Source organism: Anser anser (genome assembly GCF_964211835.1).
Source record: "Anser anser genome assembly, chromosome: 3".
NCBI lineage: Eukaryota > Metazoa > Chordata > Aves > Anseriformes > Anatidae > Anser > Anser anser.
Window position 1 is genome coordinate 108,357,413 of NC_139722.1, and position 19,170 is coordinate 108,376,582.

Below are 19,170 nucleotides of genomic sequence, written 5' to 3' on the forward strand. Positions count from 1 at the left end.
CTTTGCCTTTCATCCACAGGCCAGAAGTAAATTCTCCTTCTTGACTGTTGCTGTCTCAGAGCAGAAGCCATGGACCGGGTTTCTGCTGGGTGACCATTGTGAGGAAGGCAGCAGCCATCAAGGGATGATGGTTTCCACCACCACCAGCCTCCCACCAGCTAAGGGTCTTGAAGACGTGGTGTTAGAGTGTCATGCTGTTCAGGACACCTATACCCACCCGACAGTGCAGGGACAGTCTGGAATTTCTTTTATCTCCAGACCACATCCTATTCTGGTCCACATGCCAGACCTTTGCAAACCAGGATACATTCACTCTGTATGAGAATTCCCATAACCTCCAGTGAGAAGAGGGATATTGAACTTCAGTAATTATGAAGCTACTTAACCAAAAAGCCACGACTCCAAAACATGCAAAGATACTCGCTAGGCTTCTCAATAATCCACGGGCTGGTAAGGGGCTGACAAGCAATGCATCATTTTTCCTACCCGGGATGAATTGATTCTGTCACCAGCAAACTAAATGCAATCAGGGTCTTGACTTGAATCATAAATCGTACTTAAGTCACAGTTAGCAGTAAAGTGAAATGAAGCAGATAAAAAAAAAGAAAAAAAAAAGAAAAAAAAGAAAAAAAAATCTGGGGTAAGGATGGAACAGCAAATAATCTTTAATAAAAAGGGGAAATTTAAATATTTCATTTTAATATGTGGAATGCTTTCTAGCTTTCAGAGCTCCATGCGGTTGGAAAGCAGAGAGCTGTAGCATGTTAATATGATATATCCTGTCATCCTGTATTTTTCCAATATAACCAGAGTCCCTGACCAAGTGATTATCAGGGTGTCTAAGTCCTGAGGGATCTCTTAGTCTGGCCTGATGAGAAAAACTCTTTCTTTCTTGGTAGACCAATATTCTGGGTAGAAAGTCATTGATACAAATGTCCTTACAAAAGAACTCCACATGGGAAGGAATCCACAGAGCGAGGAAACTACTGCATGGGGAGAGACGAACTGCACTGAGGCAGCAGTTCACCTTACAGGGGTCTTCTCCTGAAAACTGTGTCTAAAAAGAAGTGACCAGGGAGCTCATCCTGGAAATCTGTGCAGAGAAGGCGTAGAGCGTGGTAAAGATTCTCTTCCAAACTGGCAGCGATGTAGTCCTGCGGCAGGAGCTAGGCCTGTCTACACGCGACATGGAAATAATGAAGATGGTCTTTGCAAAGGATCAAAGGATGAGAAACACTAAAGGACAGGAGAACATGTTGGTAGAGAGAGAAGCACTCACCCAGGTGCACTGAAAAACTGTGTCAAGACCTTCTGAGCTAGGAACTGGAGCAGAAGTCATGGCGAGATGAGTTGGTTTGTTTTGAAATGAAAGCAGCCTCTATCTGAGATTCATCCTAGGGACAAAGGACCTATAGCATGAAACCATCCTCTGGCTAGAATTAACCAGAGGGAAAGCAAGAATGAAAAGTCCCACTTCAAGGCGGATTGGTTTTCATACATTTCTAGCTCCCAGAGCAGCCAGCAGAGCCAGCCCAGCAATCCAGCCCTCCTTCAGGGAGGTGGCACTGGTCTCGAGGCCATAGCACATCCTCTGCCAGGGACTAACTTCCACGCTGTGAACTCCTCTGTGAACATTTCAAATGGCTGGATTATAAACCCAATTTCTTAGGTGCTGAAGCAGCTCTGAATGGTTATGCTGACACTGAACTTGCACTTTATCCCATGGCAGAGACAGCACTGGTGCAGGCCTTCCTTGTGATTTGCAGCCCACTGAGCTCTTCCTGCACCAGCTGAGCTGGTGGTAGGAAGAGGGCACCTGGTAAGCAAGGACGTGCTGGGAAATCTCTGATAACAGGAGATGCCTGAAGTCAGGGGACTCAACCATGGTCCCTCCTGATTATATTCAGACGGGGCAATCTGGGGGCAGGCAAACACTTCAGCTGCCTGAAGACCTGATCGCTCCCCTAGAGATCACTTGCATGAGAAGGTGGCTGATAAACATAAGGAAGTTATGTCAATTAACAGAAGATGAGTGTTTGACCTAAAGGCTGTCATTTAATAAGATTTTTTTTTTAAGTTAAACATCTTATACCCAGACCTTGGAAGGAGACAAGACAGCTGAGATTTTCTGCAGGTGGTCAGGCATTCAGATTTTATCATCAGCTATCGAAAGGCTCTTGACTCACTTGATTTGTGCCAAGTTCAAACATTTTCCAGTTTAACTCTGCTCTCAGCAAAGACAATGTTTGGTTCTACCCCTGGTCTATTAGCATTCCTGTGGTGAGTATTTTAAGATTCGTAGAGACCAAACTCTTTCACTGCCAGAGAACAGCACCTCAAAAACATACCACACATCATGAGTGAAGGAAATGTGAGCAATCTTCTTCATCTAAGCTTTACAGAACAAAACAAAGAATGAAAAATATTGGTTTATTCCTCAAATGAGTTAGGAATAGAACTGATAATAAAGTTTGTGGCAGAACACATTTCTGTCAGAAAATCCTATTTCATTGAAATAGGCTACTTCTGAATGCATTAATTTCAAAAGAAGATTGTTTTTCAAACAAGGCTGGAACAAAAAATTCCTATCTAAACCTTTTATCTCTGAACCCTCCTGGAGCATGGCTGCAGGCCCATAGCTCTGGAGATGGTGCTTGTTCTGAAAGGAAGGAGGTAGAGTCTCATAAACCTGACAGTCTAGCTACAATGCCTGGAATGACATTGTCATGCACTCATTCCTTATACAACAGGTCCTTAATGAAGACTAATTGGAGGGGTAAAGGCAGTCAACTTGTATTCATCAAAACCACGGCATGCCAGAACAAGGTGATGACGCTTCTTTGCCTGGGTAACCCACTTGAAGGGGAAGGAGGGAGCACTAGCAATGGCTTACTCTAATAAATAGGTTTATGAATTAGAGGAATGACTAAGAGACATGGCCCAGAGGAAGTTATAGAGACAAGGGGTGTCCTGTCCCACTGAGGGGGCAGAATTTGGTCAGGCTGGCCTCACTGAATCAGGGTCTGAGGTTCCCCAGGAAACATTCCTACAGATCCACTGTGTATGATGTACAGGGCAGGAGAGAATTCAGCAGCCAAAAAAATGAGAATATGGATATGACACTGAGAAACAGAAACACCGTGTGTTAGGATACCGAGGACAGACCGCTGGGTGTGGCAGATGCTCTGGCAAAAAGGGCAGAGCTGATTCAAACAGGTACAAACAGGAGTGCAGCCTGCAAGACATTACTGTTGGTCTGGTCACATTGGGTCTGGAAAGGGATTAAGTGTTGTGTCTCATTTTGAAGCTATGCTTCAAGAGTTATGCTGACCTGCTGGAAAACAAACAAACAAACTAACAAACAAACAAAACCACAGAGCAACAGAGCAGAAGAGCAAGAAGGAGGGGACTTCTATAACACCTGTGAGGAAAAATCTGATTATCCCAGGAAAGAAGAGACTGCGCAGAGACTTTCAGATTTTTATTAGATAAAAGGTGGTAGTAGAGAACAGAGGCTGGTTAGTGCAAGGAGGAGAGAAACAGAAAATTCAGCTGAAACTTCTCATTTTTGCAAGCGCTTCTTGTGCTTTCTAGCAGTGTAACCAATCAATCTCAAGGAAGTGTTTCAATTCCACCAAAACAAGCTATCTCTTCCCACAGCGATGTACTTCTGGTTTTGTTCTAGTTCAGGTTTCTGATAGGAAGGTGTCAGAAATGCATGATTTTCAGAGTCAGATTTCCTTGGCTCTGGGAGACTACGAGTTTGCCCTGGTCTGCCAGAAGTCACCAGGGCTCTGTAATGGACCATCCCACTCATGAATTAGGGTGGTGCTCTGACATACAAGGGTGGTCAGGATGCCTTGGAGGTCTCAGTTTCTGTGGAACTGTATGTTTATTGCATGAAGTAGTAAAACGCCCTTGAAGAGAAAGCTCACAGAGTGGCCAGTCTTTTCTCAAAGTCAGATGCAAACACATCTCACCGCAAAACACCGGTTTGAACTGTAATATGTCCGTGATGTTAGAGAAAGTAAACTATCTGAATTAACACAGTCTTGTTCTGCATTTCTCAATGTAATACTAATTAATTTTTATTTAAAAGATTTATTGGAAATTTCATGGCATGCTTTGGTGGAAAGAGGGCTTTGATATTCAGTTCCTAATATGTCTATGCCAAATCTCTTGTGTGAGCCTCAGAGCTACCATGACCTGGACCATCTGACAATTTCCCACAGTCAAAGGCAAATTTCCCCAAATACGTAACTGTGAGCGATAATTTTTCCACAGTGATGTTATATCAATCCCAGGTATTCAGAAGCATATCAGATTCTTGTTTCTGGCCCAATTTCCTTAAAATGTGCATCTAATGAATTGTCCACAGCTTCAATCTTCCCCAAAATTACTTTCTTCTGGGGGAGCCCAGAGCAGGGACTCAGCCTGCACTGGGACAGCTGCTTCATGATTTCGTTCTAGAACTTCTTCCATAGCAATTTCTTCCTCTGTTTTCCCAACTCAAGAGGTAGTAATACCCTAGTGAAGGGACCTTATGACCAATTCAGGGACACAAGTCGGAGTCCATTGATTTTTTTGAACTAGACCATTCTTATGTTGATCCACAACCCTGGGTCAAACCCAGGACAGGACTTTTCTTTCAGCCTCATATTTTCAGGAATTTACCTGTTCTGAGCTCAGTGTCCCTGCCATGTCTTGACTGGTGTGTTAGAACATGTTAGCTGGAAAAGACCAAGATGTTTAATGATCCAAAACCAGGGCTTGGCCAATTCTGGGTTTGATAACAAGTATAAGGAGAGCTCTTTAACAGATTTTAATTGGTTCAGCAGCATCCAACCCATTACACCAGATGCGATGGAATCCAGACTGCTGGGTTTCTTTCTGAAATGTGGTGATTTTATTTTGTGTGTGTGATTGAAAACATACTCCTCCTCAGAGATTGTAACGATGTAATTACTTTAAAGTTAGCAGTTAGAATATTTATCTTTGGATTCTAAGCCATATTGCTGGAAAAAAAAAAAAAAAAAAGCTGTGGTGGGCATATTAGCCTCTGTTTCTTTTCAGCTAAAATTAGTATTTCCCTCCAAGTTAAAACACTTTATTTTCTGCCAGACATTATGTGTGATACATAGCCATGTAAATGAATAAAGAGCTACCTCCCTCCAACTTAGCTTTCCCCGCTGAGCCTGATAGTGAAATTTATTCTTCTTTGATATCCTCAATTAAAGTAAGTTAAGAACTGAGAGTATGACTTTAATTATTCTTTGGGCTGCATGTATTTTCTTTGTGCTACAGCAGTGGCAAAGTACATGACAGTGTTTCATCTTGATCTCCAGAACCATGCCAGTGTACCAGGAACAGGGAAGAGGAATGAATCAAGGCTTGCTGGAACCAGCAAGGACATTCCCATGGGTGTCAGAAAGCTTTCATTCAGCTCCTTTCACAGCAGATTTTCTGAAAGAGCCGAGTTCCCCTTTAGGGTCCAGATTTGCAAAAAAAAAAAAGCTGAGCAGGTGGGAGGCTGCCTGGGAAAATCTGTTGGTAAATGCCAAGCAGAAGCGGCGGGGAGCTGAGCTCTCTGGAGGAGCTGGGAGGAGATTTCCTGAGGCACGCTCTCAGGGATCGGTTCCCACCTGCTCTCCCACCAAGCAGACTGCCAGGCTGTAATGGCCTCTGAGAGCTGCTCTGTTTTGGAGAATGGGTCTAGCAGAGATTCGTCTCCCCTCAGCTCTGCTGAAACGCTCCATTGCCAGCCTCACTTTATTAATCACTCCAGCTCTAAACCACATGAGGTCTGGAGTTACCTCGTGGCTCTACTGATGGCACCAAGAACACTCCTGACAAGCAGAACTTCTTCAGCACTCCCTCCAGCCTTGAGAGGAGCATCCCTGAAGCCAGGATGCGATGAACTCAGCACCATTCTTCAGGACACTGAAGCCAGCTTCAAGCTTTGCAGGGACCTGCTCATTTTTCTGGGGCTTGTGACTTACCTGTGCACCCCACAGCATCCCCTGACATTCAGTGAGGAGTTCCAAGAATGAGGCAGGAGATAACCTGTCCCCTCTGCATCCATACAAAATGGGTATCCTGTGGCTCCTGCTCAGCAAAGCATGTGTCCAGTCCAGTCTCGGAGTCTGAGGCAGACACACACAAAGCTGCTTTCTCCCTTCCAGCAGGTCTTTTTTTTTTTTTTTTTTTTTTTTTCTGTTTGTATGTTTTTCCATCTGCCAGCCATCTCTCCATCTCTCGGGACAATGACCTTTATACCTGCCATACAGCTGCTGTTAGAGGTCACCTGCCTCACACAGCTCACCGGTGAGCACTGCTCTTCCAGGAGAAGGAAAAGGAGATTTACCTGGCTCTGTCCCTGCTTGCAGAAACAAGGTCTGAACCCACATTTCCCTGCTGTCAGCTCACGCAACCACTTCGTGGAGAAATACACTTCTGTGCCTGGAAGGCACTGCATTCCTTGACCTCCATCTGTAGGAATGGAAACTATGTGTGTGTAGGAGTCCAGCCCAACTCTGTAATTAGCAAAGCTATTAATAATTAGAGAACTTATTAGGGGCCAGAGGATAGAAAACCATATGTGCTGTTGCCAAAAAAAAATCACCCCCTGTGAAAAAAAAAAATGCGATTTGCACAGCATTTTGAGAAAGACATGGCTGATCTGTCATAAATCATAGATTTCTTGGTCTGCAGCACCATCTTGGATCAGTTCAGTGAAAACCACAGCAATAAAACTGAACTGACACTCTCCTGGAAGAAATGCTGGGACTAACCCTACGTGCCAGGAGGAATCCCATACCAGTTACAGTTTAGGTTCTCCTTATTTCCCTTCTAGCTATGAAAACGTCAAGGTAGTCATATGTCTTAGACTTTTCAGACATGATATCTTGGAATATATTAAAAAAAAAAAGGAAAAAATCTGGGATTGGCACCTGAATCTCCTGACTCCAGAAAATGATTATATAAGGAAAACAAAAACAATAACAAAACTGAAGAGCTCTGAAGCTGATAATCATAAGACAAGAGCCAGCAATAATATCAACGTTGCTGCCAGAGACAGCAGGCTAGTAGAAACTCAGCAGAGCAGGGCTTGCCCTAGTGCCCTTCACTGGTCTTTCTTGCTGGCTCATTAAGTAGGACCCTCAGACACACACAAGAAAAGTCAAAACCAGTTTCCTCTCAGAAAGTCAGTTCAGCAAAATTATCCATCCACAAATAAGTGTCAAAACAAATCTTTCCACCTTGCCCAGCTTGTTCTGATAATGTCAAGTCAGTGCATCTCAATCCTCCTGATGGTTTTCTTTTAGTGACATAAGATGCTGCTTCACAACTTTTTTTGTTTCATTCCATTTTGGCTTTATGGAGAGATATTAGCATTCATTTTCATTTTAATGGACCTTGCCATTTGCAGCATTAATGTTTTGGCTTCAACATTTTTAAAGCCAAATGTGTGCTGACCCCTTCGCAGTAGGTATCTTTGGCAGTACTGGAAGTAAATGTCAACCAACATTATAACAAATGACATGTTTGTCTATCACTAGGTTGAGACTTTGGGAAAGAGGTGTTTTTTTTTTTTGTTTGTTTGTTTGTTTTTCAGTAAAATCTCAACTTTTTTGACTATTTGTTTTATTTTCGAACTAAAGCAGAGTTTGGGAGCACCAGAACCTGCAGCATGGTGTAAGATCTATTTTTTCTTCCCCTTCATTTGCAAATGCAGACAGATGTTAATGGCTTCGCTTTCAAAGGTCTTCATTTAATTAGCATGTTGATACTTGTTTAACAAGGCTTTCTGGCATGCACCTGTTCTGCTGTCCAAGACTTTCCTTTAACACCTTCAGCTTGATCAGTTCCTTGGCTCTCTGCTTGTCCCTGCTGGGCAAATTATTTTCTGCTTTCAGAGCAGAGGGGTAAATAGCACCATCATGGTGAAAAAATCAACGTCGAGGAGTGGCTTTTAGGGTACTTTTAGGGCTAGGTCAGGACCAGCATGAGCAGGAATGTCCAGAATATGGGACCATGCAAGAAGCCATCTCGCAGCAGAGTGCTGGTCCCAGAGGCATGGTGTCTTCAGATGGGTAGGGTCACTGCCCCCACCAGCTCCCTGGGCCCACCCCTTTTATCTGGTCATCTGGCTCGGTTAATCATTCAGGTGAGAGCATCTTTCCATCTTCCATTCCTTTTTTATTTCCCTTTATTTCCTTTTCTCAAGTCCTTCCCTCCTGCACAGGGTCACCTGTTAGGCATTGTAAGAAAGGCTCCTCATAAGTGAAGCTTCAGATGCAAAACCCTTCTGAATCACCAGTTAAGGAGATGCCAGCTAGCAAGTCCAGAAGCAAAGCTGCAATTCCACCTTTAGCCTTTTTAAGGCTCTGCATTGGAAAAGATCTGCTGTCCTGGTGGACTACTTGAAAGAGACAATTTCAGGCTTTCTTAATTTGCAGCCATTAAAACTCTCCCAGGAGACCTTTGGTCCCATGTACGTATCATTTAAATGCATCTTCTGCTTACCTTTCCCCTGCCCTCATGAAAACCCCGCTCTCAGATGGGGGATGCACAACCCTTACTGGGTATCTCTGTAAATAACCTCACTGGAGAAATATTTCTCAAAAAAATGAGGCCTACAGAGACACAGCCAAAAAGGAGAGGTCCATTTTTCAGAAGTGAGGCTCCTGGGAAGCAGAGGAAGTCAATGCCCGTACTTCAGGCAGGCTGAGACATTTGCTTCTGATAAGTACATGTGGGAAATATTAGATATCAATGCAAATTCTCTCCAGCAAGCAGCAATGTGGTCTTAATTAGCAAGATTTAACTCTGTAAAAAATGAAGAAATTTATCTTCCCTGCCCAGTGCTTGCTGCACCACTGGCTGTGATAAGTTGTCTGCTTTTTAAAGACTGTAGCAAATTAACTTCTTTATGTGAGCTCCTCTTGCAAAATGCCTGTGCTGACAGCAGTGAGTTGCTTCTTCCTCATGAGAGCTCTTGCTCTGCTCCTGCTAAGGGATGGGTGCAGAGGTACAAATGGGTAATTTTTTGCACTCTCTACACACTCAGAAAATAGTTTGAAAAGAAGAAGCTCTCAGAAAGCAAAACTGTCCTTTGCCAGACCACATCCCAGAGGAATGTGCTGAAAAGATAGCTTTGAGTGATCTGTGCACTTGGTCAGCCCATCTGTCTTCATCTCCTCCTACCTGTGGCTCCCTCCTGGCTGGTCATGCACAAGGTGGACCATTTCTCTTCCTTCTCTGACCTTTTGTGGTGGTGAGAGGTGCAGATGTAAATTCTGCAGTAGTCACCCAAGGTGCGAGGTATGAGGTGGGGAGAAGAGATACGTGTATCACATCATTCCAGGAGGTGCAAATTTCCTTCTGTCTCCTTAAAAAAAGAGGGAAGTAGGGTAAGTAATTTGCATTAAAACACGTCCCTGGGACTCTCAGCTTGGTGGGGACAGCTTTGGTGATGAATTGATTCATTATTTGCTCCAGGATATAATGTAAATTACGGTGAAAGCTCCAGGGTTTCAAGCTATTGCATGTTCTTCCTTGGTGAGTGCTGTAGAGTTTCCCTCTGGAACAAGTCGGTGTTTGTCTTACACACTTGTTTTCTGCAGAGGTTAATGCAGAGTGCAGCTGACTTGGTAGCGCTGTTTTTGCTCCAGCGCTTTGGTAATACTTTTCTGAAGGTAAAATTTTAGATTAGTGAATATCTGAATATGTAAATTAGGAGATTTTAATTGAGAAACAATTTTCTCTTGCATTCACATAAGTAAATAAGTTTTCCCATATGGGCTTGTATTCACGTACCAATATATTTCCCCCTGGAAAAATCCAGTACGGGGTTTATGAGGCATGTCCTTTTGCTAAGCAAGCTAATTTTTCTTAGTATTTAATTTTTTTTTTTTATATACCTACTTACAGTTTTCAGCCTTCTCTGTATGTTTATTTTAAGAAATCTCAAATGAACAAACTCGTGACATTCTCTACACTCATAACGAAAAGCACACTCAGTGAACTAAAAGCAAATGAGCTGGCAAAGGGGCTCTTGGTTTGTTTGTTTTTATTTAAAAAAAAAACAAAACAACAATAAGATTGCTCAAAAAAGAGTTTTGGAAGAAAATTATTTATGAATTAAATTTAGCAGAAAATGTAGGAAAACTTTTTAAGTTGTGAAAACACATTAGTTCAATGGTATCATTTCAGCTCCATCAAATACTGATTGTCTCTGAATTGTGTTTGCGGCTTAGAGCTGTCAGTTAGGAAAATGAACAGAAAAGGAACAAGCTGGGCTGAAAAGCTGCTAAATAAGCCCCAAACCAGCTGAATCCTTCCATTTGAGATTGAGCAAAATGAATTCAGGATAAGCTTAATTATTTTGTGTATCTTTTATTTCAGTCACTAAGCTGAAGGTCTGTTATTCATCAAGGACAGCTTCTTTGTTTAATTAAGCATAAGAAATAAGTTTGTATACAAGTTAGTGGATTTCTGCCTTCTTGCAGTCTCCCGTTCTCTGCAGCTGGTTGCTGTTGGTATGTGTTGGAGCTGAACATCAGGAGCAAGCCACAGGAATACAGAAATTATAAAAATCAGGTCTGGGTAAAGAGCTTAGTGTCTGCCATTTCCTCCAGGAGGGATGAGCTCTGCCTCATCTGGAAGGACTTCTGCTGACAGTGCCGTGCACTATCACTGCAGGGCTGGCATTGCTGCTCGTGAAAGCACTTGGAGCCTCAAAACCCCCAAATCCAAAGCAGCGGTGTGCTGGATGCCTAGTTAGTGATGCGAAATGATGGGCACTGGCCTCACCATAACGTCTCTGCAACCATCCCCTAGCAATGCACAGGGGACTCAAAAGGGGGAAAAAAATACACCAGGAAGAAGTCATACAATGTGCCAGGCACACCCCGTGGGTTGTAATTTTGGGTGCTCCTCTTTTCTGCTGCCCAGATGCGGCACAGCAGTGCTTGCTGAATCCAGACTGGGGAACCAGAGGGCAGGTCTGCAGTATGCTACATGGCACCGTGCTGGGAGGTTCTGGGGTCACACAGAAAGCTTGGTGCTGGTCCCAGGAGCTGGAGGATGGGGTGACTGAGTCCCTAGTCTGAGCAGGGCTTTCCTTGCACAGATGTAACCCTCAGATACAAAGCCAGTAATCAATTTCTCAGCTTCTGGCCTCTGCTTTTTCTCTTTCAGATCTTTGTTTCAGTTTAATATTTATTCCATGTAAGACGCACGGAGTGGGGGACAGAAGTGACAGAAGGCTGTGCAGAGATTTGGAGATATGAGTCCCATTAACATTAATAACATTAATTACAGTGCAAAATAAATTCCCCTTGAAAATATATCCCATGAGGTCTAAAGCATAAATTTATCTGTTCAGGCCAAATAATTGCTCTCAAAACTACCTGTCAAGGAGAGAATTCTGTGAATGGAAGCTGAGGAAAAATGTATTTATCCTGGCCACGATGGGCACTTACTCCTGTAGAAAAGCTACTTGCCAAGGAGGGGCAAACAGACAGGAACTGCTCAAAACATTAACACCAGTAAAAGTGTTAGAAAGAAACTGGAAACATAAATGAGCTTTGGTTCTGTATAACACACCTGTTGGACCAAATAGGAATCTCAGCATAATGTCAGGCGATTAAGCAGTATGAGTCCCCAGGACATCTGTGACAGCAGCTGGAAATCAGTATAGAGTATGAAATGCTAATAAAAACTGAATTTCTGGACAGTATTGAATAACTGCTTATAACCTTTCTGCTACTGGGAAGGTGTGAGACCCCTTAGGAAATAGCAAGCTGTCCAAAACAAAATGATTTCGACTTCCACCAACTAGCGGCTGCTCTAAAGCTGGGAGAATGTGGATTTCTAATTTTTCCCCAAAGCTTCTATCTAAATCTTCAGTGGTTCAACTCAACACCTTCTCAGCCATAAAAACAGCTAATCTGGGTTGTTTCCTATTACATTCTTGGCATTAGTAACACCTCTCAGTGGCTTGTTTTACAGACTTCTTTGCAGGAGAGGGAATTAACTTTGTAGCTTTTATAAATTTGGGGCTATTCTGCTTTGGCTTTTATTGCCCTGTGACCAAACAGCCTGAAGTCAGGACAGGTTGTCTATGAAAAGTTCTCCTCAAATTCCAGAAAACAACCAGTAGCCAACTTTTCCAGTATCATGGAGCTGTCTCTAGCAAGTGTCAGTCCTACAGGCAGGAGAAGCATCTTTGTGCCAAACACCTGGGACAGGGCACGGTTGCGGGGCCTGGGGAGCAGATGCTCTGTTGCTTGGTAGAGCACTCTGGCACTGTTGCCAATAGCTGAGCCCTCCCTCCTGGCCACATCACTCCTTGGATCGCAGAAATACCACCAAGCTTGGCAGCTTCCAGTCTAGGTGTGAATCTGCCTTTTCTATATGAAGATGTTTAGGCTTTTTAAAGGTTTTAAAAAAGAAACGAAAAAGAAAAAACCTTCTTCTCCTGAAAGAAGCTTGGCATCAGATGAAGTTGGTTTCCCTTGGCTCACACACAGAAGACAGCAAAGCTGAAGGTGAGAAATGAACTAGAGCTTGGGTGGAGTGGAGTGGGCAGGGAGAGCTCTTCCAAAGCTATTTTTACTGCTTTGGCACCCACCTTTCCATGGAGTGCCACTGCTGCAAGTGCAGTTTTCCACTCATCTTTCTTAGAGAAGGAGAGCCGCAGCACGAGGATGCTGTGTATTTGCAAAAGGGCTGGAAGAGCTCCTCACTCCAAAAATACTCAGGCAAGGTCCAGCTGAACAAGGGCCAGAGTAGCAAATCCTTTGGCAAGTGAGGCAACGGCTAGGGAAGTGTCACTTGGTAGTGTCATTGTTTTTTAAAGGATGTTGTCTATTTTCTGGTCACCTGGTGGGATGGCTGTGGTTGAGGACCCTTACCTATCTCAGAAATGGATTACAACAGATCCTGCTCAATAGCACAGGAGGGTAAGTGGACAGGTGGATGAGCAAAGACATCCTGACCTCAAAGCTAATGCAGGTGTTTTATCCGTGGAAACCACTGTCCTAAGCGTACCCCAAAAGCAGAGTGGAAGGGTTGATGGAATATGGATGGATGGAGACCATGAGATAGGGCACGGACAAACTCAATATATTACTTCATCCACAGCTGAGTGTGTTTAGTCCCAGAGAAGTAACTTTAATCTATGAGCCTAGACACCAGGTAACAATATATCTTTGGCTGGGCAGAGCAGAAGATCAGTGATTACCATGCTAGCAGTGAGGGTGATGACAAGTTCATGATGCAGACAGAGGCACGGTCTGTCAGTGCCTGGGTTTCATCTTGCTGTTGAAATGGAAAGCAGCTGGATGTCTTCTACCCATCACTGGTTATCAGACCAACCCTTGGCTCTGCCGCATTGCTCTTGTGCATGGTCTGGCATGCTGAAAGGTTACCTGGCAGCCTGCAGAAGATGAATGCGAAGGCTACAAGTACTGCTGTAGATCTGGGCTATGATTAAGGGTCGAAGAGACCACAAGTCCTAGAATCTTCACCACACCCTGTATCTCCCTTTACCTGGAACCAGCCATTTGTCACGGGCTAGAAACAGACAGGAGGAAACCCAAGACCTTTCATACTGATGGAAATTTGATGTTCAGAATCTGGACCATCTATAAGTTGAGGTTGCTTACACCTCCATACATTGAAAGGGTGTCTGAGACAAGCTTTTTAGGAAGTTGTCAGCTGCTGGAGCACTCAGCGAATGAGATGTAGACATGCATGAGAGTCTTGGCTGAAGTCAAGTGAAAAACAAAAATAATCCAAAGTCTTTATAGAACAAGAATCTTTCATTCAAGTGCACTGTATCACAAGGAAACCAGAAACATTTTTCTCTGGCTGGGTCTGTAGCCTTTGAATTCATTGGAAAGAGAGTGACTGCTGGCCCTTACATCCAGGTCAGAGTCTGTAATATAGCTGAATGCACACAATTCATTTTATTTCTAAAGGTGTTCACACTGAAGGAAAGCCTGTCTTCTCTCAACTAAAAGCTAATTCTAAAACCTAATTGCCTGTTGGTTTCTGTTGTTGTTGTTTTTGGTGGTGGTGGCGGCTTGTTTGTTTGTTTGGTTTTTTGCCTTAAGGCTAGACAAATTTTGCAAAAACATTGGAAACTTTCCTGTGGGATAAGCTGCTGACAGTTTAGAACTGTGGGAGCATTTAGCAAATTGAGCCTCAGTTTCCCTGCCCTTAAGTGCTTCATGCCTCGTGGGAGGTGCTATGGAATTAAAGTTGCATTGCCCTTTGTGTCAGCAGTTTACTGTGTCCAAGAAAAGATGCAGAGAAGTTCGGCTGTCTAGGAAACCTGAAGTGCTGTGACAAGAATGTACACAAATCAGTTTTTCTGACATAATTCTGAACGTGCGTGCTCTGTACTTTACTCCAGCTTCACCTGCTTAGCAACACTGACTAACAAAAGGTTTGGGTGATCTTTAAAACAAAGCTTTCGTATTGCTGTCCGTGGCACTGAAACCACAGAGATTGATTGCAGATGCAGCAAGCAGCTTTGACAGATGAATGTTCCAAGTGTAAACATTTGGAAAGTCAATAAAGTTAATAAATCTGTGCAGCGTGTGAGAAAAAATAGCTGAATAAAGGATTTTGGGGGTGTTGGGACTGGGCACTGCAGAATCCTGACAATTCTGGAAACAGCTATCATTATTATACATTGCATTTGATTGCTGTATTTCATCACCCAGACCCGTAGGCAAAGCACGATGTGCTGCAGTGTGCATCTAACTCCAACATGGGAAGGATGTGGGGCTTTTTTTTCGTTTATCTGCTGCTTGGTTTATCTAGCAGAGACTGCAAGGTTTTTGAATGGGATACTAGGTATCCAAATCCTGTTTTTAGGAGTGATCTGAAAACAAAGGTTTTGTAAATGTTTAAAGATGGAGGTAGATGTCTACTAATATCTAATGGGATTCCCAGAAGGATCAGATGTGGCAGTTGGTATCTAATCTATGAATTCCTTTTGGACACCTCAGGACAACTTTCCTGCATCTTGTAGTGTTCTCAATGATGCAAAAATCAGTGGTCAAGAACCTTAGTTAATTACTGTGGCAGGGAATATCAGGACTCCAAGTGCATTATAACACAGATACCGTTTCAACCAGGCCAGAGAGATGCTTTATTGACTATGGTCATAGTGAGAGAGCACCTGGGCAGCATCTCCCCCTCTGCTCCCCTGGTCTCTTCCAGGTGGGTGTAGACACCCCATTCACATTCAGTTTCAGGTGAAGAAAGGATGTGAGGAAACTCCTTTTCCTAGGATAAACTTCCTAGCCAGACCTCTCAAATCTCATTTTTTTAATTTATTTTTTTCCCCATCACAAGTCAAAATGGATTTGGCCAATAAAACTCTTTGGACCTGATGAAGAAGTTGCTCTACAAACCAGGTTGTCTACACAAAATGCAGGGAGTCACAAGTGTGCATTTACATTGCCAGGCCCTCACAGCCTTTCTCATGTGCAGAAGTGCTCAGCTTCATAAATATTCCCAACAAAGTCAGGGAAAGTGAAGTACTGTTGCCCTTGGTACCAGACTACATCCTAGAATTTTAATAATATTTATCCTCATGTGCATGCCAGAATGTATAGGATCCAATCTGGTGCTCCCGAAGTCACTGGAGTGAGGACAATTAACACTAAGCAGCCTCTGCAAAGAACCTCGTAGGTCCAACATCATGTTCATAAAGTCTTCTGTGCCTCAAGGTCTGGGGATGGTGCCTTATAGTCATGGGTGAGACAGCCTTCAGTGAGATATGTACATACTCAGAGAAAAATGACAACAAAAGGTACAGAATTATCCTACTTTATTAGCTACTTGTACTAGTTTTTGGTTTCCTCGTTTCCCCCCTACCCCGCTGTGAGAAGTACATTAGTTTCCATAGAAACAGGATGTGCGGGATGGGTTCCTCTGTAATCCTCGAGTGGGATTCAGTCAGCAGAAGTTATTTGCTTCTTAGATATATTATTGTAAAAAAAAGTCACCTTCACTAGAATCAATGGGCTTTATCTGAGAAAAATAAAAGCAAGCTGCTGCCTTGCTCATGAAAGAGTTTGTGTTTTCTATCACAGCTCAAAGTGTTTACTCTTCCATTAAAACAAGATAGTGTGGCCATACGTGCTCACTAACCTCCTGGAGCAACCAGGAGCCAGTTTGGGCAGCTCTCACAGACAGGACGACTCCGTGAGGCTGAAAAACTCAGCAGAGCTTACGATGAAAGAGTCCCATTTCCCCAGAAGTCAGTGTGGGATGTTGCGGTGCCCAGCATGCCTGCGAGATTTCACCTCCCATCTCTTCCTACGGCTCTTCACTGATGCCTTTCTGAGTAGTTTGAGGCAATGCACTCTTTTTTCTTTTTATTAAATTACAAAACCACAACTGTAGTGGAGTAAGCATCTTAAGAAAACAAACAAACAAAAAACACTATAACGTTCTAAGTCTTTGTGGTACATTTTCTGAAAAGAATTTTAAAATATGATCTTTGTCATATGCGGATGACCCTTGTCGAGAAAGGAGCTTTATATTTAATCTCTACATGGCCAAAGGACTGGGGCCAACAGCTAGTCTCCTAAATTCTTTGCAGACTCTTTTCAAAGCCATAAGGGACTATATAGTGAGTTAAAATAACAGTCTTGGTCAGTTTCTGCTGCAGTTTATGGAAAAGGGATATTCTAAGTAACTCACACTTCCTTTTCTTCCACCTCTAATTGCATTTTCTTAGATAATTGCCTTTAAAAATCATCAGCTAATTGCAGCGCACTGTGACATTCGCATGTGCAGACTTGAAGGCACCATTTCACACATTGCAATACCTATAAAGCACAAAGGATTGCACTAAACAAAGTTAATCATGTCATTCTGCCAATTATAGCCCACTTCAAAGGTAGGGACTCCAGCTTTCTGAGCAATGTCAAAAATACTTGCAGTGGTTAGATTCTTCACCAGTTATCAGTTACAACTATTTTCATATTTTTTGCTTGGAGCAGAAGTAAGCCTGGACTCTTAGCAGAAGGTCCACGTGTATGATAATAGGAAAGGAGAGGGGGGAAAAAATTAAAAATTAAGATTAATTCTGGTTTGTGACTCTACTCTACCTGGAGATCATGAGCTTGCCAACAGCCACCCAATAGCACTGCAAAAATATAAGCAGTTCTTGAGATGCAGTCTCTCCAGCTTTTGATTTTATTTTCTGAATTCCAATGTATCCATTCCCAACTTACAGTCAACCTCTTGGGGAATGACCCTGTTATATCAGGAAAGCTGCAGACATAAGGAATTCCAGAAGGCAGCCAAATTATCCACTGGAGCTTGATGGTTTCTCTGCAAAAAGATGACTAGCTCTCACACGGGTCTGCATTCCCCACTGTCCCTCTGCTGCTGCCTCACATACAAGGACAGTCTCTAGCTACCTCCAGATTTCTGTCTAGCACCCACCCAGACTCAATAAACTAATCCAGCTATAAAAACTTCATGGTGTACTGCAGCAGTCCTACAACTGTCTTCAGCCATGGCTCCACAATGGCAGCAGCTCCCCCTCCATTAAGGGAATAAAGATCAAGCATTGCCATCTGTGTTACTCAGAGTCCTGGCATGGGTGCCTCTCAGTGGTTTTTCTGTTTCTCCCCAGTGCTATGTCCAGATGCAAACTACTGCTCCTCTCTTAGGCAACCCACTATTTGGAAGTCTTAATTTCAGAATTTGCTTGTGTTTAAAACCTGCAGAGCATTTCTCTGTACATGAAAGTTGTAACATTGAGATGCTGGTGCTTTGATCTGCAGTGACTGCTGTCTGTTTAACTAGAAAGCAGCTGCAGATTGGAGACCTGTTCTGCACTTCCACCATCTCTGGACCTTGTTATGCATCTGCCAGGCTCCCTTGTTTGTCTGACAAACAGTTAGTCATGGCTCCAAGATGTGCAGATCACTCCTGCTGGTCACAGATCACCCTCCTGCCTGCAGGTTTACTCCATGACCCTTCAACCATCGTGCCTGGCTTTCCACAATGATTTCACTTGTAAAAGTTTTCTCTCTTGAATATCTACTCTAATTTCAAATCTAATCTGCTGCAAATTTGCCAGGACAGCGTATCCCCTTATAATATCATGACTTGGTAGAGCTCTGACAGGCATATTTATCCAGAAGGAGCATCTGATTCCCCGCCAAGTTAATGAGCACTTCCACTTTTGCCACAGCAGCATAATGAAAAGTACATATCCCACTGTTAAATGGTGTGAGATAGCACTATCCTGATAAGCAAATGCTACAGTGGTGTTTGGCTCTCCTCTGTAATACCATAGCTAATGACCCAGTTCTTTATGTGGCCAGACCGATATGGGAACATTTGTGACATCACCATTTTTATTTATCTGAAACTGGACTTAACACTGCACTTTGCCAAGGGATGTGCATTCCAGTGGCAGCTTTAAGATCAAGCACACCTTTTATTTTCTAAGACTGTTCCTGTTGGCTTGTGAATATCATGATTAAAGACCATGAATACCTTGTTCCAGTGTTTTATGAAAATCTTAACCTTCTATTTTACTGAGAAAACACTGTGCCAAGTTTCTCTTTCCAACTAAGTTATCTACTCTCATTTCCTGTTTAAGTGCAAGAGAAAAAAAAAAGACAAAAAAAAAAAAAAGACAGTGTTTGCAGAGCTCTTAGATTTGCCTTTACTTTGTCTGTGCTGGAAGGACTTCAGTTATTCAGACCAGTTTCTTCACTGCAGAGCATCACCAGCAGTGCTGCTCCTTGGTGTAACAGGTCAGAGCATGATCACAAATGGCACTATCGTTAGACCTCACAGAAATTTTACACTCTGTTCACTGAGGTTGCCCCATTCATACCATTACCACTGCTTTTGTTGCCTCATGGTCAGTGTTTTTAACATGCCAGGTTGTGATTTTGCACATTTAATTGAACCAGTGCTGGTTTGCCTTTAGTTCCCATGTCATCTCCTTGAATATATTTCCCTTAAGGATGATCTTTCCTTTGTGAGGAATAATTAGAGGAATAATTTTCTTTTGAAGCAAATACTGCTTTCTGGCCCAGATCAAGAACTTTGAGCAGGAAATTGATGCTTGTGTTCTTCTGGAGAACTGATGACAGCTTTGGGCCATGTGTC

At 43.0% G+C, this 19,170-nt stretch overlaps 1 long non-coding RNA gene across 2 annotated transcripts in view; it reads right to left on the reverse strand.

Moving 5' to 3' along the window:
* Positions 1–13,744: 13,744 nt before the first annotated feature.
* Positions 13,745–19,170, reverse strand: part of LOC310896365 — a 48,503-nt gene continuing 43,077 nt past the window's right edge. For both annotated transcript variants that reach the window (XR_014581427.1, XR_014581428.1), the window contains one exon: positions 13,745–19,169. This is a non-coding gene — a long non-coding RNA (uncharacterized lncRNA). The remainder of the gene's footprint in view (position 19,170) is intronic.